Raw genomic sequence first — 23758 nt, forward strand, 5'->3', positions numbered from 1 at the left:
TGTCCTTTTGAAATGACTCGTGGAAGATTAGCAATAAACAATTAGATATACTGTCATCCTCTGTGCTCTATTGCTAACTCTTTTACTGTAGTCTCTGTCTCTGAGAACTATTAAACTACCACATTACAGGGGTCACAACTCTATTACATTCAGCCTGATGAATCTCTGTTTATCATATTGACAAAACAGAGGAGTCATGCAAATCAGAAAGTGGAGGTTATTTCTCAACAATGGGTGTGACAGCAGGAATTAAACTGTTTCATCACACTACTGATCACCCAACCTGATGGACTTGACAACTAAATAGAGACCATTTTGTCTTCTGTGGGAGTTTGCATCAGTCATTATCACTATTATGTATATTTCACACAAAGCTAACATTGACACTGCGGAAATGCTGTCCTCACTATGCTTGTAATTTCCACAAGGGTAGTCTCAAAAGGGTATTGCTGAACTTTTTTAAGTTTAAGATTTATCACTATTTCACATGTACTAACAGAGGGGGAAGGAAATTGGATCTCTAAAGATGGGTATAAAGCCCAGTTGCTTCATCTATTGGACAGATCTGACTGTGTTGCCAGTCATCCTTGTTATGCCCAGATATAAACAGAAGCTTAAAAAGGTAATGCTGAACTGAAGTTTTATCACCATTTCACATGTACTAAAAGAGGGGGAAAGATATTGGATCTCTAAAGATGGGTATAAAGCCCAGTTGCTTCATCCATCGGACCGATCTGACTGTGTTGTCAGTCATCCTTGTTATGCCCAGATATAAACAGAAGCTAAAGCAGGAGGCTCCAATTATTCTTGAGATCACACATTGGACAGATCAATAAAAGGCCATTCTCTAGCTGACTGGGATATGTTCAGATGCAGCTGTAATGATGACATAATTGTGTTTACAGAAGTAGTGATAGGATATATTCAAAAACTCATAGATCATTCAGTAATCATCAGAACTTACACAAATCAGAACCCATGGGTGAAAACATGTCTGATGTATTAAGCACACTGTGGCAGATGACCAGGAATCCTGCCCCACCTGGAAAAAGGATGGACTGGAAGAAGGGCACTATCTTTCCCTGGGTGCAAGACGGCAGCCCCCCTGCATTCCATCAGGGCCATGGAAATGGAGCTGGAAAGCTCAAACTTCTAGGACCTGTGGTCAACACCAGGGGGTGCCTGGACGGTCCTAGAGCTCTGGAGGACAGCACTTCCACCACACCAGGAAGCTTCCGGGTGCAAGGGCAGCATTTCTGTCACACTAGTAAGTGCTGCCAGAAGACCATTACTGAGAACCTGGAGTACATCCAGGGCATGATAAAAGAGGCCGCCTCACTCCATTCGACAGCCATATATGTTAGACTAAAGAACTCTCAGAACAAGCCAGCTCTACCCAGCCTGTTTGTCATAAACACCCAGTCTATAGTCAACAAGATCGATGGACTGAGACTTTGGATTTTCTCCCACAGGATGAACAGCTGGGCCTCTCCCCCCTAAGTGGCCCACGTCTTCTCTTCTGTCATCTGCATCTTTTTGTGTTAAAACTCATTAAGTCGGTGTTTGTGTTGCAATTACTTAGTACATTTTCCTTAATTTTTCATTTAAGCTGGCATTTAAGTCTTCGATCTGCCTCAAGAATGATTTAAGAGGTAGGGGAAGTGATGGTGAAGGTGGTAGGGATAAGAATGGCACCCGTATGCATGCGCTGCGCGGCCGCCCTGCTGGCCACTGAAATAAAATAAAATACAATAAAATAAAAATAAAAAGAGGAATAAACTTGGAGGTCAATCATCACCCCAAAAGTGGATAGTAGACATCACATAGTATATGTGTACCAAATTTCAGGTCAATAGGTTGTAAGAGATAGGGGGCACTGTCGTCCCCTTGAACACTTAGACCAGCTGCCAGACACCAGATAAAAGTCCAAATACTTGTTTTATTTAGACAATAATGTGCACCAAGCACCCTCCACTCCACAATACTCATACAATAATCAATAATTCAATCAATAATCAATTCCTCCTCTCACAGACGCATTGTCACCCTGCCATCCGACCCAGCTCGTTTGTCTGGGATTTCCCAGGGTCCATTATAGTCCTTGACCCAGAAGTGTTTCGCTCTCTCTGTCCATGTGACTAGGACGCACTTCCGGGTTGTTGGCAAAACACTTGTTGCTCCTCCCTGCAGCGCCTTCTAGCAGCCCCTGTGGTATCCAGCAGGGCTGTGGATGGAAACTCCATTGTCAATAATTCCCTGCTGACATTCAGGGCACCTCCATGCTGCAGGGAGGGCTCCACCTGGCGGCCTGGGGGTATTGGCCGAGATGACAGGCCGGCCATATATCACAAGGTCAAACGATTTGCAAGCTGCAAATAGACAGCCACGGCAGCATATTATATAAGAAGATATGATCTCATGTAAAGGTCATGTAATTATTGAAATTCTGCTATTGAGCTTATATCATCTTGATTTTAATTGAAAACTTCCTTTTCTTTGAATTCTTATTGTGGCTTACATTTTCATCCACGGTACCTTAACTAAGACAACCAAAATATTAAACACAAACATCATTGGTAGAAATGGAAGAGTAAACTGATTGTTCTGGCATCAGAAATATTTTAAAATACAGCAGACAAGTGAAGGGACACTTTACTTCAAAGATTTAGACACCTCAAAGTTGTACAATCTATTTACAATTACTCTTGTAAAAAAAATGATACGGTCAGTTTTATAACAGTCTGCTTAGTAGGACACGTTTAAAAGAGATTACCAAAGCAGTGAGTAATTTTAAGAGTTTAATTCCATTGCTTAGTAAGGGAACAGCTGTATCTTAAATATCATGGTGCTGTGTGGGGTTTGTGAAGAATTTGTTATAAAGCATTTCAGTGGTGGGGTACATCTGTGTGTTGCTTCTTTGGATTAAGAACCAAAACAGTCACAAGTAACATGTATACGTAGAAAAACCTAAATCCATGAAAGTATAAATTAGAAAATCTGTATATATAAAAAAATCCTCGTCTGTCTGTCTATATGTCTGTCCGCTTTTCACGAGAGAACTACTTAACATACTTTGGACCAAAGAATACATGCGTATATGATTGGGGCCTGGTAGGATACCCAGGTTATTTGACTCTCTTTCTCAGGTTAAGGGGTAAGTGATGTGGTGACCATAGGGCCTGTAGGGTTCAGCTTGCAGTCTCAGATCTCTGGTTCTTGCACCTGGTGTTGAGACTTTAACAAGTTTAGTTATCTGTTGGAGGCCATAGTCTCACAGATTTGTATTTAACGTTGACACACCCACTTGAACCTTTTAGACCAGAAAATATAGGAATCCAGCCAATATTAAAATGAAAAGTATTTATTAAAGCACATAAATAAAATACAAAGTTGAAAAGATTTAATTGACAAATGTAAGTAATAGAAAAACAGATATTCTTACAGCATTTCTGCTGCAGTTACACTGACTGAGACCTTCCTGTTTCATTGTAACATGATAGCTGCCAAATTTACAATATGTGAAAATAAATTCCGGTCACTGCTCTGTCCAAAAAGAAGTCTCATCAAGAGTGTCTGGCTCTTAAACTAGTAATGGAATCAGGTCCTGTCTTACTCATTGTTCTTTATTGTCCTCCAAAATGCAATGCATCCTTCTTATCTGATCTGACTGAACAATTAACCCATTTAAGTTCCTTTCCCAGAGAGTCATTCTTCTTGGTGATTTCAACATCCATATTGACATCCCCACATCTAAACTGAGAAATGAATTCCTGTCCTTACTGGACTATTTTGACTTGACACAACATGTTGATTTTCCCACCCACTCTGGTGGTCATATATTGGATCTGCTCTGTATATCTGGACTATCTGTTGCCAGTATTTACAGCACTGATTTGGGACAATCTGACTATAAAGCAATACTTTTCACTGTCTAATTATCTCGCCCTCCTCTTACCTGTAAACAACAAACTTCTAACAGAAACCTTAAAAATATCTGTCCCTCTATACTTTCTGGATCCATTTCTGATCTTTTACTGTATTTACCTATTCCATCAACACTAGATAGTCTTGTTGACTATTATAACACAGCCCTTCATTCAGCATTAGATAAAACAGCTCCTTTAAAATAGAAGGTTTCCTTTAAGCATTCAGCTCCATGGTATAACTCAGAATTGTGATCTATGAAAGCAGTTGGCTGACGCCTTGAGAGAATGTCACGTCAGTCTGGCCTGACCATGCACAACTAGGCTTTCTCTGACCACCAAAAAGCTTACAGAGAAGCACTAACTGCTGCCAAGAGCACCCATTATGGCGGAATAATAGAAAGTGGCCACAATAACCCTGAAGTTAATAAACTACTCCAACCCGCATCTGACCCAGCTACCTCTTCTACTGGTCTGTAACAAAATTAAAGATGTAAATAATTCAACTAACTTAAATACATCATGTGTTTATATATTTCCCTATTTTCCCACTCCATCCAGCTCTCACCAGTCACATCTGCTTTTGTTAATGACCTGCTCTGTAAGATGAGGCCGACTACTTGTGTACTGGACCCCATCCCCACCACACTACTTAAATCCTGCCTTCATGCCATAATCTCGGACCATTACAACAATAATAAACTCATCCCTTGACACTGGCTTTGTGCCGCTCACTTTTAAAATCACTCCTGCAACCCCCATGTTAAAAAAGTCTGGCCTTGATGCTGACAATCTCAACACTTTTCAGCCTATTTCCCTCTTATCTTTTCTGTCAAAAGTTCTAGAGCGTTTAAAGCTTCCCAACTCACCAACTACTTCACTTCTAATAATTTGATGGAAACAATTCAGTCTGATTTCAGGGCACAGCACAGCAGTGAAACTGCTCTGCTACGGGTAACCAATGATTTGCTTATGGCAGCAAACTCTGTCAGCATGTTAATTCTGTTAGATCTCAGTGCATTATTTGACACTGTCAGACATGAAATTCTAATGTCTAGAATGGAGAACATGCTGAGTATCTCTGGCACTGCCCCCCAGTGTTCAGGTCCTATTTGACTGATAGGTAAGAGTTTGTTAGTCTTGGCAACAGCAGGTTCAGCTCAGCGCCAGTCTTACAAGGAGTTCCACAGGGCTCTGTCCTTGGTCCTCTGCTTTTTTGTATTTATATACTTCCCCTTGGCCATAATATTCGCAGCTTTGGACTGGGTTATCATTTTTATGCAGATGATATTCAACTCAATTTCAATGTTAAAAGTGGAACTTCAACAGGTCTTTCTCAGCTCACAACTTGCCTCAGTGAAATTAAAAACTGGATGGAGCAGAACTCTTTAAATTTAAATTGCAACTCCTGCAAATTGGGACTAAACTGCCACTTAATAAAATGAGCTCCTTTGCAATCATTCTTGATGGTGATCTCATCAGACCTGGCTCTACTGCAAAGAATCTTGGTGCCATTTTTGATTCCTCCCTTTCTTATTCCGCCCACATAAATCACATTAAGAAACTTTTTTACTTTCACTCCCGTAAAATATCAAGTGTTCGCTCCTTCTTCTCCTTTTCTAATGCTGAGAAACTTGTCCATGCTTTTATCACATCCTGCATCAATAATTGGAATTCCTTACTGGCAGGTGCCCCTCATAATCTCATATCACAGCTCCAGCTAATTCAAAACTTGGCTGCAAAAGTTCTTACTCGAACCAGCAGCAGTGAGCACATAACACCCATCCTGCTCCACCTTCACAGGCTTCCTGTGTCTTACAGATTTGAATATAAAATTCTACTAATAACCTAAAAAGCCTTAAACGACCTTGCACCAAACTTCATCAGTGACTTTCTCCATCACTATGCGCCTGTCCGCCTACTAAGGTCCTCTGATTCTGGCAATCTTGTTGTTCCTCACACTAATCTACACTCCATGGGTGACAGGGCCTTCAGCTGTATAGTGCCCAGACTCTGGAATGACCTTCTGAAATTAATCAGATCAGCCATTTCCATGTATTCTTTTAAAAAACAAAAATCAAAAGTCATCTGTTCAGGAAGGCTTTTAGCTCTTACTTTTTTAGCTTTTTTTTGTCAGTTTAGCTGACTTTACTACCCTTCTTTCAGTTTACCTCTATATCAAGATGGTCATGTAACCTGTGTGTGTGTGTGCTAGATCATCAATTATGCTGTCTGTTAGGCTTTTTTTCTCTGAATTTGCTATTTTACTATTCTTTATTTATTTATCTGGTTTAGTACAATGCTATAAACTGTATACTGTCATGCTTGAGGCACAGATTTGCACAGAAACAGAGGAGGTTGTAGAGACAACAACTTTATTCAAACACTGCAAACAAACATTTGTCACTTTTAAAAGTTTAAATGTGCTGCTTGACAGGAGCAGAGAATGTCTGAGAGAAAACCAATCAATTCCAAACTGACAGATGCAGTACAGGCTTTTAAGTATGCGGAGTACAGCACGGGAAGCTTATCATACGACAGAGCCACAAGTAGCCTAGCAATAAAGATAACGGAGCAATGTGATGGTAGCTTGTCAACGTTTTTAGGAGGGTTTTCCCAGGAGCATTTGTATCCTCTAGGGGTGCGATCAGGCCCCCAGCTCACAATACCCTGACGTTCTTTCTTAAACCCTGTGAAGTGCCTTGAGCATGGGAAAGGCGCTATATAAATAAAATGTAATATTGTTATTATTAAAACAAATCTTCTGTTTATATAAGAAATATTTTGCACTCTAGTGACCAGATCCTCCCATTGTTTGATTATATTTTTCCCACCTGGGACTTTCTGAGGTGGTGCACCACTTCCATTCACTTTTGTTTTTCAAAATATATCATATCAAAAAATCAGCTCCCTTTTCTACATTTGACAAAGAAGTAAAGATAAATACAGCTGTTCAAAAGATCATCTCCTCGTGCCCAGGGCCAGCACCAATATTAATGCAAATTACGCATTTGCCCAGGGCTAAGATATTAAGGGGAAAAACAATAATAATAATACAAATAATAATATATTTATAAATGTAGGAACATTTTTATGTTGTCCAGTCTCTGTATGATGTAAGAGAGTTTGTGGGTGAGCTCCTCCTGCAAGTTCTACATATCCATCATGGTTGTAATCTGTAATGTAAAAAGGTATACAGTGGAACCTCGGTTCACGAGCAGCTCGGTATACGAGTAATTCGGTTTACGAGGCATGCCCGTTTTACGAGCCGAGCTCCGATACGTCACCGCTAGTTTCCGCTTCGCCTTTCTTACCCAGAAACTTCTACCCCTTCTACCCAGAGCCATATCATACATATTGGGCATTAACCATGTCTTCAAAGAAGGTAGGAAGTGGAAAGGACAGCAGCAAGAAGAAAAGGATGCTGTCAGTCGAGTTGAAGCAGGAAATTATAGAAAAGCATAAGAGAGGTGTGCGTGTGATGGAACTCGCCAAAATTTACGAGCGCAGTACGTCCACGATATGCACAATACTAAAGCAAAAGGAGACCATAAAGAGTGTAAAAGTAGCAAAAGGCATGACCGTAATTACACAGCAAAGGTCGGCTGTCCACGAAGAAATGGAAAACCTGCTGTTATTGTGGATAAAAGAGAAAGAGTTGGCAGGAGATATGCTTACTGAAACAGTCATAAGCTAGAAAGCTCGCATCATTTACAATGACCTGAAGCAGAAAGAACCATCCACATCTACGGATGTAGTAGAACCAGAATTCAAGGCTAGTCATGGATGGTTCGACAGATTTAAGAAGCGATCAGGCATTCACTCTGTCGTAAGACATGGTGAGGAAGCAAGTGCAGACCAGAAGGCAGCTGGCGAGTTGATCACACGTTTCGCGTAGCTCATCGAGGCAGAATGTTACATCCCCCAGCAAGTTTTTAATTGCGACAAGACGGGGCTGTTTTGGAAGAAAATGCCCCGTAGGACGTACATCACAGCAGAGGAGACGAAGATGCAGGACCGATGAAGGACCGCCTCACCCTTGCATTGTGTGCAAATGCTAGCGGTGACTTTAAAGTGAAGCCACTGCTAGTCTATCATTCAGAGAATCCTCGAGCCTTTAAGACTCACAGGATTCTTAAAGAAAAACTGCACGCGATGTGGCACACCAATCCAAAGGCATGGGTTACACGGCAGTTCTTCATTGACTGGATAAATCTCTGCTTTGGACCTGTGGTGAAGAAGTATCTTCAAGATAACAAACTGCCTCTGCAAGCATTACTCGTCCTCGACAATGCTCCAGTCCACCCGCCTGGTCTCCAAGACAACATCCAGGAAGAATATCAATTCTTAAAAGTCCTCTACCTCCCACTTCAATCCTGCAACCGATGGATCAGCAGGTCATTCCCAATTTCAAAAAGCTCTACACAAAGCATCTGTTCAAACGATGCTTCGATGTGACAGAAAATACGGAGCTAACACTCCGAGAGTTCTGGAAAGAACAATTCAACATCGTGCAATGCCTACGCATGATTGACCTGGCATGGAAAGAAGTGTCCAGAAGAACACTGAATTATGCATGGAAGAAGTTATGGCCTGATGCGGTTGCAGCGAGGGACTTTGAAGGATTTGGTCTTGATACCGAGATCGAGACTGAGACCAACGTGCCCGACGTAGATCCAGTGCATGAAATCGTGTCCCTCGGCAAGTCGATGGGTCTGCAGGTTGACGAGGGTGATATCAATGCTAAGAGTGTCGAAATCCTGGAATCCTTTTACCAAGGGCTACGAACAAACATTTTCAGACAAGGTATTTACCGTTTCTGAACTAGTCCCCAGGGATCCGCCCATCTACAAGCTCAAGGATTATGACGTCGAAGACATTATAGGCTCCTTTTTATGACGCCGAGTTACAAAAGATTCGAGGTACAGACGTCTTCAGGATTGAAAAGATTTTGGCAAAAAAAAATATCCGAAGAAAAAAACATATTTTGGTGAAATGGGTCGGATGACCCGAAAAGTTTAACAGTTGGATCCCTGAAAGCTATTAAATACTGAGAATCAAAAAAATAGTATTTCATTCACGGTGTGTTCACAATGGAGAGAAAAAGCTTTTACGTTGTATTACCCAGCAATTCTTCCCAGGATGTTTTCCCTACTAATACCATCGCCAAATTTACCGTCAAATTAGCTGCCCCAATCGAACTACAGGGCCCCTGGGAAGTTGGATTGGCCGAAATTCAGTGTCCGCACACCTGGAATACCCTAGACAAACTGGATAATGAATTTATTGTAGTGTCTCCATGAATAGCTAAGTTTTATACTATTCCGTCGGGGTATTACTAGCGTCGAGATGAATGAAGTGGTGGCGAAAGAACCGAAATCCATCGAGGCTGGTTCAGCAGTCACTACGATACCTGAAAACACCATGAGATTCCACTACAGCGCTCTGAAGTGAAGATTCTACGTTGTAAACACTGTGAAGGATGAAACTCTGCATTTCAAGGGACAGTTGGGGAGGATTCTAGGAGCTCATTCGGACATAAGCATGGGCTTGATGAATGAAGCTCCTTACCCCGCAGATATCAGAGCGGGGTTTTATTCCTTGTACGTCAAAAGAGACATTGTGTCTCACCAAAGAGTCGGAGACAGCTACGTCCCTCTCTCGAGATGCGTACATATTGAGGATGAGATGAATACAATTACCACAATCACCTATGACAAACCGCACTACGCTCCCGTCAGCAAGACTCAGTTTGATACTTTGACCATTGAAATAAAGATGGATCAGAACAAAGCGGTTCCATTTCAGTTTGGCAAGATCATAGTCAAGTTACATTTCAGGCCCTCCAAGAGGTGTATAATCTGTATAATAAGTGTGACTGATACAGAGATGAGATCTTACGTGGACCCTAGCCCTTACGTGCATTATTATGAAGCCTAAGCCGGTAATGAACTCTCCGGGTTCTCTTAGGCCCCCGTGATGTACGGTTCTGGGATCGGCAGGATATTTCGAGGTCTGTTTAGAAGAGCTGTGCCTCTCTTGAAAAGAGGGTTTGAAATTGTCAAACCACACATTAAATCAGCCGCTAAGAATATTGTCAAAGACGTGGTGGCTGGAGCCATGTCAGGAGCGATGACACAAGGAAATGAAGAAAATCAAGCAGGGGCGGGTCTGATGGTGATGAGGAAAACTAAATGTAAGAGACCTCCCGGGTCACAAGCAGCCCCGATTATCAAAAAGACGCACTGTTCAGCTTTTACATCATTTTCTTCTTTCCGCCACACGAAAAACATTTTTTAACTCAAGATGTCTTTCGTTAATCGAATGTCTCAAGAGTGTGTGAAGTCCGAACTGGACTTGTTTACAGTACCCTATACTCAGACTAGTGTAGAAAAAACCTTCTACGTCGAGGTATCTCCTCTCTCAGCTCTATCAGAAGTTGCTCCGCTGGAGTTTCTGATTACCGGGAATGGGGAAGACTACTTGGACCTGAATAACACTCTTCTACACGTCCAATGCAAAATCATCAATGTCAATGGAACTAATCCGTTCCCCGTGGCCAAGGTAGCCTTTGTTAATTATCCGATAGCCGCTTTATTTTCACAACTGGATGTAACCCTGGGAGATCGTTTAATATCACCTTCCAGCCTTTACCCATACAGGGCCCTTTTCGAAGGATTGTTAAATTACAGCAATGAAACTCTCAAGTATTAATTTGCGTCGGGTCTTTTTTACAAAGACTCCGCCAACGAACATGAAAACACTGCCTTGGACAGACCGATTGAGGGATTCAAAAAAAGAACTCCTTGTATCTATTCATTCCAACCTATTTTTTCAAGAAAAATTAATTCTAAATGGGATGGATGTCAGAATAAAAATGGTGCGGAGCAAAAATGAATTCTGCCTGATGTCCGGAGATGCTAAGCGTTACAGTATTTAATATTTACTTAATATTTAAGTAAAAATTTTATCTGCCGCTCTTTTTGTCAAGAAAGTTAAAGTTTCAACGGTGGTGAAGTTGGGGCACGCCCACTCTCTCACAAATCCTAATGCCAAGTACCCCGTGGAAAGAGTGAATATGAAAGTTCTCAGTTTACCGGCCGAGATACGGGTGAGCAATCAGGAGAACCTGTTCTTGGGACAATTACCCAAGTACGTGATCCTAGGCATGGTGGATAATGATGCCTTTTCCGGGGATTACGCCAGAAACCCCTTCAATTTCAAGCATAACCATGTGGAGTTCCTGGCCTTGTATTTGTACGGAGAACAGATTTCCGCCAAACTATTTCAACCCAATTTTGCTACTGCTTGAGAATATTACAACCTCGTGTTGACCTCTGGAAAGCATTTGAAAGACCTGCCTCTAGCCATCAGCCGCTCTGAATTCTCCCAAGGTTACACCCTATTTGCCTTTGATTTGACGCCTGATCAAGAATGAGACCATCAGAATGAGAAATCAGCTTTCGGCAACCCCTACCCCATACTGTGAATCTAATAGTGTACGCGGTCTTTGACAACATTATTGAAATAATACTTTATGATTACTAAAAAGCATGAACACCCTGCAGATTAACAAACTCATGTCCAGTAATCCGTACACAGAAAATCTGCTTTACGGAGTGTTGGCGTGCGATGAACTGCCTGAAAAGATACTTACGGAGCTCCTGACCATGATCATCGTCAATACTCACCGTCAAAATCAACCCGGAGAACACTGGCTGGCAATACATCTTGGAGAAGACAGAACTGGAGAATTTTTCGATTCCTATGGCGCCCCATTTTCCTGAGGAAATATACATTCCTATTTTTTAAACAGAAACTTTAAAGAAATTATTCACCATACCCGGCAGGTTCAAAGCTGGTTTTCCACCATCTGCGGACAACACTGCATTTTTTTTTCTGCGTCACAGAGAAAAAGGATGCTCTTATAAACAGGTCATGAACCTGTATTTTAATGAAGTCACCAAGAACGATGATATGGTTCAAAATTTTGTCAACACCTTGTCTAAGAACACTTCTAGAGGCTTTCAGGATCACCCCTGTATGCAAAGCTCTATGACTTGTAATTATCTTAATAAAGAATAGGCAAACTGTGTAATCAAATATAATATTTTATTAAACAAAAATATAATAACATTTCAATAAGGAATCCATTCATTCTTTTTGCAAGATCTGTTTTTCTTGCCAACAGGTGTATCGGAAGCAGACGCCATGGCAGCAGATGCAGCAGAGGCAGAGGCCCCGTATAGGGCAGAAGGTTTGAAACTCTCTAGAACTTCTCTCGTGTTGATGTTTGGCACGGCCGGGGCCGGAATGTTCAAACGGGCCAAGGCCTTAATAAATTCTTTCCACCCCCTAAGTCTCTGATAGGATGGTATGTTGTAACGGGCAGTTAAGTTCCGCATTAGATCGACCATATTCGTACCGGGTAATGGTTCTCCACGAAACACAAACTCTCCCAAGCCATTCCAGTAGGTTGTATTAGGATGATGCAACATTTTGTGTAAATTAATTTCTGTATATTTCTTTGATTTATCTGGAGCACTTTTCAAAATCTTGTCGTACACCCGTTCGCCTGGGATACTAGGAGCCTCTCCCCCAGCGGTTCCTCCTTGCTCTTGGCAGGCATCAATAATGTCAGAGAACCGTTTTTTTTATCCGCTTTTTTCACAAAGGTAATATATCTTTGCAAGATGGTTGTATAAAGTTTTACTTTTGCCTCGACGCTCAAGTCATCGCATTTAAGTATGAGTTTCATTTGTTTATCCAGTTCACTTTCCGTAGCGCTTAGAAGGTCGTTGGAAGCTGGGGGTTTCTGTTGCCACTGAGCCCAAACTGTTGTTGAGGGACCAGGTACATCTTGCACATGTATTCCATATTTATACTCTCGAAACTATTAAACTACTAATGAAAGGAATGGCAGTGCTTAACAGGGCTCCGAGAAAAACTCCTTTCTGATTTAAAAGGGCTTTTTTATTTTTAACGGTCAGTTTTTTATCACTGAGTTTTTTAACGGCGCAACGATGCTTCTTCAGCAACTTGAACTGTCTGGAAGTCAGGGGGACATTGCCTTTTAAAGTATTGAGAGCTATTTCAGCCAGAGCATAAATGAAATCGTCAGGAGCCTCGCTCAGCATCTCTTTTCTTTGGCGACAGGAGACCCTTTGCACGGTCTTGAGCAGAGGAAGATTTCTTTTTATTCTGCACGACATGCTGTCTCTTTCTGAAATACTCGGAAAATCGCACGTCTTTATCTTTTCACGATGTACGCCACAGGCCAGTCGGGAGGAAACAAGCCAGTACGTAACCGGAATTCGACAGGCGTCTGGGCTTTCAGATCCACCAACAGATAACCGTAGTGTCCTCAAAGGCCTCCAAGAAAAATTTCAGGGGATTTTAATTGAGATATTATTTTTTGTAAATCAGGTAAATCTATCCTAGTGAAAGAGTTTAATTTGTTTATAACAGGATGCTGGGGTTTAGGAGGATCCTTAGTGTTGGAGGGATATATTATCCATCCATCCATCCATTTTCTAACCTGCTGAATCCGAATACAGGGTCACGGGGGTCTGCTGGAGCCAAACCAGGAACCAATCCAGGGCAGGGTGCCAACCCACCGCAGGACACACGCAAACACATCCACACACCAAGCACACACTAGGGCCAATTTAGAATCGCCAATCCACCTAACCTGCATGTCTTTGGATTGTGGGAGGAAACCGGAGCGCTGGGAGGAAACCCACGCAGACACGGGGAGAACATGCAAACTCCATGCAGGGAGGACCCGGGAAGCGAACCCAGGTCTCCTAACTGCGAGGCAGCAGTGCTACCACTGCGCCACCGTGCCGCCTACGGGATATATTATGTTATTTCTAATATCATTAATTTTTTGATTGAAAAATACAGCAACAGCCTCACAGGTTTTACTGGAAGTACTTAGGAGGCATTCCTTTGAGTTACCTGGATTTAGTAGGTGATCAATTGTAGAAAATAAGACTCTGGGATTACTAGCATTTTATTTATAATCTTGGAGAAATAGCAGCGCCTCTCAAGACGGACAGTGTTATTGTATTCTGTTATTTTAACTTTTAATATTTCATAGTGGATAGTAAGTTTAGTCTTCCTCCATTTACGCTCAGCTCTGCGGCATGTTCTTTTTAAATCCGACACTCTTTGGGTCTTACATGGTATAACAATGCTAGAAGATTTTTTCACTGTCTTTTCAGGTGCAACTATGTCAACAGCAGCTCTCACTTTAGTATTAAATCTTTCCACCTTACTATTTACATTATCCTCGCTATTATAGTTGGCACTATAAGCGGACTGATTGCTTAGAATGTTTGTAAGTTTTAAAGCTGCTGCTGAGTCAAAGAAGCGTTTTTTAACAATATGCTTCTCATGGGTGTTTTTTATCATTATTTCTGTATTAAAAAGTAGAAGAAAATGGTCTGATACACCAATATCAGTGATCTGCTTTATATCAACTTTCAGTCCTTTAGTAATCACTAAGTCTAACGTATGACCTTTATGTGTAGGCTGATTTACGAGCTGCCTCAAATCAAAAGAATTCAGGAGGTTCATAAATTCTTTTACTTTTAGATCACACTGATTATCTATATGAAAATTAAAGTCGCCAACTATTAGGAGTGTTTTATAGTTAGTAATTAAAATTGACATTAAGTCAGAAAATTCCTCAAAAAAAGACGCGTTGAATTTTGGAGGTCTATACACGGATAATACTAGAACTTGAGAATATCCATGCATAACAACGGCGAGATACTCAAAGGACTTGAACTTACCAAAACTGACATCTTTACATTTTAACCGGCTCGAGTAAATGTTTGCTAAGCCGCCTCCCCCTTTTCCCTGGCGGTCTGCAAGAGTAAAACTGTAATCCGGAGGCGCAGATTCGATTAAAACAGCCGTCTGAGTTAAGCCACGTTTCACTTAGTGCAATAAAATCCATTTTTTAATCACTAATAAGATCGTTGATAAAAAACGTTTTGTTAGTTAAAGCTCTAACATTTAATAGTGCCATATTTAATGTTTCGGAGGTGCAGAAATGAATATTATGTGCGTTATTGATATTTGGAATAGGAACTAAATTATTTTTATTAGCGCCGCTCTGTGTGTATTTTTTGTTTAATCTGTGATCTGTTTTTATAGTTTTAATACATTGTTCCTCTAAAGTAGTAATTTTAATTAGATTATTGGATTATTGAGATTGCTTATTATAGTATTAATGTTGTGCACTTTAACGGAAGATTCTATTAAACACTTATCATGTCCTAGCACAACAGTATCATTTCGGGAAGGAGTTAACAGCAGAGATAGATAGTCAAGATAAACGAATTACCTTCGATATGTTTTCGGAGAGGACCCGGGCGCCGAAACTGTTCGGATGCAGGCCATCACGCTTGAAGGAACGTGGCCTTTCCAAAAAGAGATTCCAATTGTTGATGAAACCGACATCCTTCTTCTTGCAGAAATCCTGTAGCCAGTTGTTCAATCCTAGCAGACGACTGTAGTACTCGTTGGATCGTCTGACGAGAGGTATTGGACCCGAAACGAAGATCTTTGCCGATGGGGTCCTCTCCTTCGTGTCTTTAATCAAAGCTGCAAAGTCAGCCTTCAGGATTTCTGATTGTCGGTGCCTTATATCGTTTACGCCGGCATGCAAAACGATCGCTCCAACTGCCCTCTCCTTGTGTTTCTCCTAGACTGCTGGTGCACGTCTCATCACATCTCATCACACGAGCACCGGGAAAACAAGAAACAAAGATTTTGCGTTAGGCCATGCGACATTAAGGTTTCTAATGATAGAATCACCTACCACTATTACATCACCAGGGGCTGAAAGCGAACTGGGGATGCGGAGAGGGTCAAACCGGTTCTGAGATAGGATGCTCGCCTGTGCCGATGGAGGTGCTCTGGCCTTGAACCCCTGCCTGCATAGCTGAAATCCCCCGAGGTCATCAGAGGCGTCACTCCTACGAGACTAGGGGTGAGGTCGGCACAATGCAGGGTTGATGTTTCACTGGTTACAGATGGCGAGGACGGTTTATCCAGCAGCCGGGCCTTCAGATCTCTAAGGTATCTCCGTCGGGACAGGAGTTTCTGAATCTGTTCGTTGAGTGCCTGGAGTTCTTCAATTACGATTTCAACGCGAGTTAGCTTCATGCCCTAGGAGGAATGAGAGAGAAGTTAGTAATTTTATGACACATTCTAAATTGGTGGGGGGGGTGGAATAGCCGGCTGCTTGCATCCTGATTTTAACAGCACATTTAGATGACAAAAGATGCTGGTGGAGAGCTGTGAACGATTTTAAGAAGCGATTTAAGATGGGACGGATTTACGAGTTTTTTCGTAGGTTCTGGTAATTCTAGTGTTATTTAGGCAGGTAACCCCTCCAAAAATTTGATTTTGGGAAATCAGGCTAACAGTTCGTCATACAGAGGCTGCCAGCAGCTATAAAACCAGACTATATTGTCAGGGTAACGAGAAATCACCTGGTCTGTGTGCTCCAAAAGCTTTTTCACATACAGGAACAGGAGGGTCCCAAGACTATTTTTTAGAACAGGTGCTGAAGTCTTACATCAAAGCCCTCTTTAGTATCCATAGGGGAGAGATGTGGAATCGGGCAAGAGAACTCTTTTGTTGTATACCACTCTGAATCTTTTTCTGAGTGGATGATTTTGCAACGTCAGGGTCTTTTTGTTCTTATGAATCTGCATGCCATGAACTGTTATTTCTTTCGTGCGATTGTGTTCTACAAAACTATGCACTAGATCCATTAACGAATATAGGTTTACCGCTTGAACCGTTTCGTGATTGAGAGTAATACTTTCATGCAGACCTTGCCTTTGAACATTTTGTACGCATATGTTTTTGGACCCCCAGAAACAAATTCTTCTATGAAGTCATCAGGATCTAGTTCGCTGGTGAGTTCTTCTAAATAGTCACCAAGCGGCAGTGTGTACTGGCCGGGCGAGGCTGTGAAGATAATGGAATCTGTATCATGATATAGAATCCTTGGCCCTAAATGATCCAGCAAGTCGTACAATTCTAGGCGGGCATAAGCCGTTTGTGAAAGCGGCGATCACCACATTGACGGGGCCAGATAGAACGTATCTGTCATCCGCATACCTCCAATGCACCTGAGCGATTTCAAAGCCAAAATAGGAGACCCGATACATGTCTGAGAACAGGTAATCAAAGAATTCTTGGGTGTGCTTAACAAACGTCGTGGTCAGTTGGTTAGGCTTCTGACCGAATTTTCCCCAAAGAGAATTCAGAAATAACTTGGAAATTTGTCTCTTCGCGGGATTGGGTTTTCACGCTCCAATAATACACCTTCTTTTACGAAATAGTCATCAACATAGCACTGGTGGGACGCTTCGTCCCTGGCCCAAGATGGCCTGCCAGAGGCCTCCTGTTTGCCTTTCAGATGAATTTTGATGTAATCAGAAAATAAATCTACGGTACTCTGCTTGTAGTGCCATATCTCATGAATTTTTAAAACTCTGTACCCTTTATCTAAGGCCTTGAGTATTTCGACGCTGCACCAGGTTCCTGTTAAAGATGTTTCCGATCACTGTGGCGGCAAAGGCCCGTGGTTATCTGGGTTTCTGCACACATACGGCACAGAACGAACATCAATTTATCACAAATTCTTAAAGGGAGGACTGGAAAATACAAACTGCGAGGGGCTAGTATGGTGATTTTAATAAGTCCAAAGTATTTCTTAAGATCGTCAAACTCCTCAAAAACAAAGGTCGGATGGCCAATCAGGTAGGTTTTTGTTTGTTGACGTAGGGGTACAGACTTGTGAAATTGTAATAATGCATTTGCTTGTCGCCTTGAGCCTTATGATATAATTTGATAGCGTTGGTGCGACCTCCATAGAGGGCATCACGGGGATTGATAGGTTCAGGAAACTCAAAGTATCTTAAGAAATCCTGAAGCTCCGTGTCCTCTTTTTTCATGCGCTCCCATTGATGTTCCCAAATCACTCTAACCGTCAGATGAAATTTTTCACGCAATTTCTTGCATTTGTTGTCAAACGTTTTAAACAATTCGGCATAAGACGTCCCTGTAAGAGGGTGCTTGGCTTGCGCATCATAGCACTCTGGACATGCGTGATAAAAGCAGCCAGCAAACTCAATGGCCGTTGGGACACCCTGAACTTCGGCATAACCATCTAGATAAAATGACCCCATCTTTACTTCCCCGTGATTCAGGGCATGTCGAATGTTTATTTTTTCCTTCTCAGAAAGAAACATTAGCCATTGAATAGAAGCATTAGAATAAGCTTTGTGAGTGCTTTTGTAATGATCACTGGGGATGATTCCAATTGCATTATCAGGCATGCAGTTTTGTCTGTACATGGACAAACAGAGAGAAGCTAGTGTCATACACTGAAAAGGGTCAATATCACTGATCCTGAGCACCTCATCTCTAAATTTCATGCACGCCGTTCTCAAAATAACCACGTCGTTTCGACAATAGTATGCCATTTCTTGTCTAAAGTTGAAGGTACCGCTTTTAATCGAGTCATACCAAGACAAAAACTCCTCTCTTTCCTGGCTTATCATGTGTTGAATGTCATAATATTTAGGCTCGGAGTATAGGCTGATGTAATTTTGATTTTCAGCGGTATTAAAGAAATGGGGAATCTGACGGCTTTGGGCATACTGCTCAATTTCATAGGTAAGAAGTTCAACGAGTTGATAAATCTCAAGTTATAATCTTCTCTAAAGCACATTCATTTATAGCCCTGAGTTTTAACAAAAGAAGTTTTCCCGATCTCAACGAGATATTTCATGAGGAAGTAGCCGTCATACCCCTTAGAATTGTGAGCTATGAACGTGTAATCTTGGAATTTCGGACATTGATATCTGTGAAAGAACTTTGCTACGCAGTCCTCGCCGGCCCATCTCCACGATTCACCGTTCCAATGCATGCAGTGGATGTAATTGGGGAGGTGGGTTCCGTCATCTTGACGGCACTCAAAATCATAGAACACTTACTTTTCATGGATCAGTCTTTGCGGTAAGCTTTGAATAAAACACTGATGATTTTCATCCGACTCTTTCACGGCCGCTCTACAAACTCGACAGTGTTTGAGTTGACACTTGTGAGGTTTTGAACCATCTTTCAAGCTGTATCTCTCGTAACAGAGAGCGCAGACTTTAAGGACGTCGCAGATACTTTAAGACCAATGCATCTTTTTATCCAATTTCTGTGTTTTGTGGAGCTCAGAGCAAAACCTTGATCGACAGAAATGACGACAGTCGGGACATCGAAAAGCCTCCCCGGCAACCCATCGACAGTCTGTAGATAAACAGACATTACAGTGCTGTTCTCAACAATGGCGTGACGGGATAGAATATCCCATGTAACAGAAATCACAGATGTAGTCAAATCCCAGAAAGCCTTTTAGATTAAAAATACCGTAGTAATGGTCTTGCTGCAAAAAAAGGGAACGCCGTCTTTGGTTTTCTGCCCCGGGACGCTTCAAATTTTAACAAAGAATTAGTGTTCGGTTCTCCGTATCAGACGATAATTTTAATTCTTAATAGCCTCTCAAATTTTTCGACATCTGAATACGTTACTTTTTGATCCGTTGATAAACCGACCCTGACGTGCAGATGATGAGCCTCTTGTTCACACAATTTCTAAATTGTTTCTGAACCTATCATTTAATACAGCCAGCAAACCCCTGGCAAAACAGCACTGATCATCCTGGTTGAAGGAGATCCATAGGTGCTTACGTTTCTTTTGAACGATTATATCGTTGAAAAGGATACAGGTTTTACACCTAGGCCCCCCACCACCAGATGGAACCCTAACTACCTGAACGATTAGCGTCAGACTGGAATCGGCTTAAATAGTAGCGTGACTCTGGAGAAGTAATTCAACTTGACTAAAAAAGTCCTCAACAGAAAGCATGCCCACAGGGGTTAGGGAAAAAACACTGGGGTTGAAAGATTCGGCACGTAATTCTAACTGAACTAGATCCATAGGATTCAAAGTGCTCATAAAACTGTCTAATATTTGCTGAAGGGTCTCGTGTATAAGATTAAAAACTTTGGCGAATGAATCAAGCGTGTAGGCCTCAGAAAAATTGAAGCGGTGTATAATCTTGATATTGTTAAATTTTGGACGCTCTGTTATAGACAAATTATTTAATCGAGAACTGGAGGGTTGTGGGGAACTTACTGACGGCTCTGGAGACAATGAATTCACCATATGCGAGGTAGATGGCTTTGGAGAGTTTACTGACGGCTCTGGAGATGATGGATTCACCGTATGCAAGGTAGATGGCTGTGGAGAGTTGGTTTCGAGACTCAAGTTTACCCTGGACGAATTAGTCACTCCTGATCCTGTCTGAGGATCTGGGTAGGAAGTATCCGGCTCTTTTAAGTCATCAACAGGTGAGTGCTGAAGACTGATCTTACTGAGCCTTGAGTTCCCCGAGGTAGAAGGGTATATTACAGGGTCGGTCAAAATAGTCGAGTCGTCGACCGGCAAGTGCTGAAGTGGGGGTCTACCTGTCCCTGCTATACCTGATGTACATGATGTACAAGAGGCCACTGATATCCCTGAGGTTGGAGGGATTTTACATTTGTGTCTTGGGCAATTGGTTGTTGTGAAGGGCCTGAAGACATTCTGTCCTCAGAAGAGGTATTTTTCAAAAGCTCCAACAGGGCGTTAACTATCTAAATTTAGAACCTGGAGCAAAGTATCAATGAGGCCAAATTGTCGATCGGATGTGTCACTGGGGTTGGTGATTGAAGGAGGGGTAGGTATTTTAGGGGGTTTTATAGAATATTTGAGGTTATCAGACATCTCTTTTAATAGTCCCAGGTTTTCACTGGAAGGCCTTTTCCTACCTTTGCCTCTTCCAGGATGTTCATGTTCACTGTCTGTATCACTGCCGCTGCTGCTGCTGTCTCGGTTGTTGCTGCTAGACCTGTTTTCAGGCATGACCTAAATTTTAGCAAAAGTTACAGTTATGAGCACAGAAAATAAAAATTTGCATTCAATGTTATTTTTAATGAAAAAAGTAATATAAAACCTATCCTTTAATTTCAGGATAGAACCGATGCATCAAATGTAAACTCATGTCAGGTATGGAATTGTACCCAAGAGACTCTAATTCTACAAATTGCTCCAGTGCCCAGTGAAGAACGTCACCCAACTGCACCAGACTTTCGCGATGTATTCGATCGTGTTCAGGCCAATGGGAATATCGGGGTGAATAACGATTTCTACGCCGAGATCCTCGTTCAGAGTGAAGCGCTGTAAGCAAAGTGGTCCACCCGGGGGTTGAACGCCAGCTAGAATTAGAAGGCGCCGCCGATTGCACTGGAGAATACCCCCGGCTGCTCTCAGAGGGCGTAGGAGAATGCCCCCGGCTGCTCTCAGAGGGTGCCGGAGAATGCCACCCGATGCTCTCAGAGGCTGCAAGAGAATGCTGAATGCTGCTTTCAGAGGGTGCAGGAGAATGATGAATGCTGCTCTGATAGGGTGCAGGAGAATGCTGAATGCTGCTCTCAGAGGGTGCAGGAGAATACCCCGGGCTACTATCAGAGAGTGCAGGAGAATGCCCCCTGCTGCTCTCAGAGGGGGGGTGGTGTTTGTGGAGTCTGCCAGTTTTGGTACAGTGCTAGATTTTCTGAACAATTGCGTTAAAACACCCAGGGAAGTTGAGCTTGAAAATAAAAGTATATTCTTCTCAGTTAAAGGCCTCTTTTCACAAAATCTGGAGATACGTGTGTTCCCCTAAGTTTCTTCAATAAATCGAAAAGGACACTTACTGTGAATGTACAATTCAGGGGAATCCCTTTGAGAAACTGTTCCGTTTTGTACAGAATTTTCGTCTACAAAACAAAATGCATACGCTATTTAAAATAACATTTCCCCATTCCAGCGCTTGCAGCGGCTGAAACAAAATGCACGCGCTTTTTAAACAAGCAATCCACACACACAAACGCGCTTGCGTGCATACACACACACACACATACACAAACTCATCTACATGTGCTTACGCACACACAGCTCAAACGGTTAATTAACCCAGAACGTTTTAATCCGAATCACCCCTTTTCATTCTGCTAGAATCATGGCAGTATAAAAAATTATATTTTATGCTAGCTAGACAGACTCTTGCACATGTTAGGCTATTTGTAACTACCCAAAGCACTTTAACAAACCACACGTGCAATCCCTACACTAGGTTGGATAAAAATCATTTTCAAAATAACCGGGTCTCAAGGTATTAAAATATAATCTCATAAATACAGGAACATGTTGTAATATTCATTTACCCCATGATTCAACAATACATTTGATACGTCTAAAATCACCCTGACTTTTGAGGCACCTAGTATGTATTAAAATAATTATATTTCATTTAGCAAAGCTCATAAATATGGAGGAATATTTTGGACAAAATGAAATAAATAAATAAATGCGTAAATAAATAAAAGTACTGTGAAATGTGAGCATAAATAATTAAATGTGTCATGAAATGTTGGCGGCCCTTTTAGAATGGAGTATTTGACCCTTGTTTTACGAGTATAAAGTCAGTTGCATATTCGCAGCTACTTTTTCAAACAACTGTACAGCTCTGATCAGTGGTAAAGTTGTTCAGTTCAAAATATTAGTTGGAGCTGCTTTGGGCATTCCATGTCAAAGTACCTAAGCTAATACAGCCGTTGCAGCTCACCGTATATCAAACTGGCTCATTAAGCCTTGTGATCGCGTCTTCTCCGATACACCTTATAGATCTGCAATCTGTTGTACTTTTAAACCGCATAACAGAAGGTGTTCTATTGACTCAGCTGGAATGTCAAAGGTTGGACGTCCAGAGCAGGGAACTGCGTCACCAGAACTGGAGTGTAGTAGAGTTCGTTCCACCTGTTCTTCGATAATTTCAAAATCAGTTTCATCTATATCGGAGTCTAAAAGGGCCGCCAACATTGTAATTTCTTCCAATAAATCTTCAATTCTCTCTCTGAAATACGTAATATCTTCGGCAGAATCCATTTCATCGGCAGTAGTAACCATTTTTCTAATTAATCCGTGTGCTATCGATTCACCAATCAGTAACTAGAGGGCGTGTTAGAGCCCACCCTCTCAACTTTGACGAGTGAAAGTGACAGTTTTATTTCAAGCCGTATTTCATGACGGTTTGCAGGAATGTTACGGACAAAATGAAATAAATAAATAAGCAACGAAAAACATATTTTGTGACACATTTATTTATTTATGCTCTCATTTCATGACATATTTATTTATTAAGGCTCTCATTTCATGACACATTTATTTATTTATGCTCACATTTCACAGTACTTTTATTTATTTACGCATTTATTTATTTATTTCATTTTGTCCGAAATATTCCTCCATACATAAACACAAGAGCGCTCGTAATCACACAAACAATCGCTCGTAATCACACGCACGAGCACACACACATACGCATGCAGGAACATTATAAACATTTTATCATTGTAATAAAGTTTCTTACCTGTTTCATCATAATTTATCGGAGAATCTACTTGTATATAGACCTCTAAGGAAAATTAAATAACGGATTCAGTCGTACGTTTTTAAATAAAACTTTCTTATTGTATTCCTGGACATTTTCCATTATACACCAGTAATTATACTCAAATATTCAATCACGCATGTCGTTAGTTAAGACACATTTATAGACTAATCATCCCCTTTCATGAACGGATCAGACCGATAGAAACATGTTATAATCAGTTGTAAACTAATATATTGACAAACACATGCGCGCTTACACATACCCATGCACACGC

The sequence above is a fragment of the Polypterus senegalus genome, chromosome 3 (genome assembly GCF_016835505.1).
Source record: "Polypterus senegalus isolate Bchr_013 chromosome 3, ASM1683550v1, whole genome shotgun sequence".
Lineage (NCBI taxonomy): Eukaryota > Metazoa > Chordata > Cladistia > Polypteriformes > Polypteridae > Polypterus > Polypterus senegalus.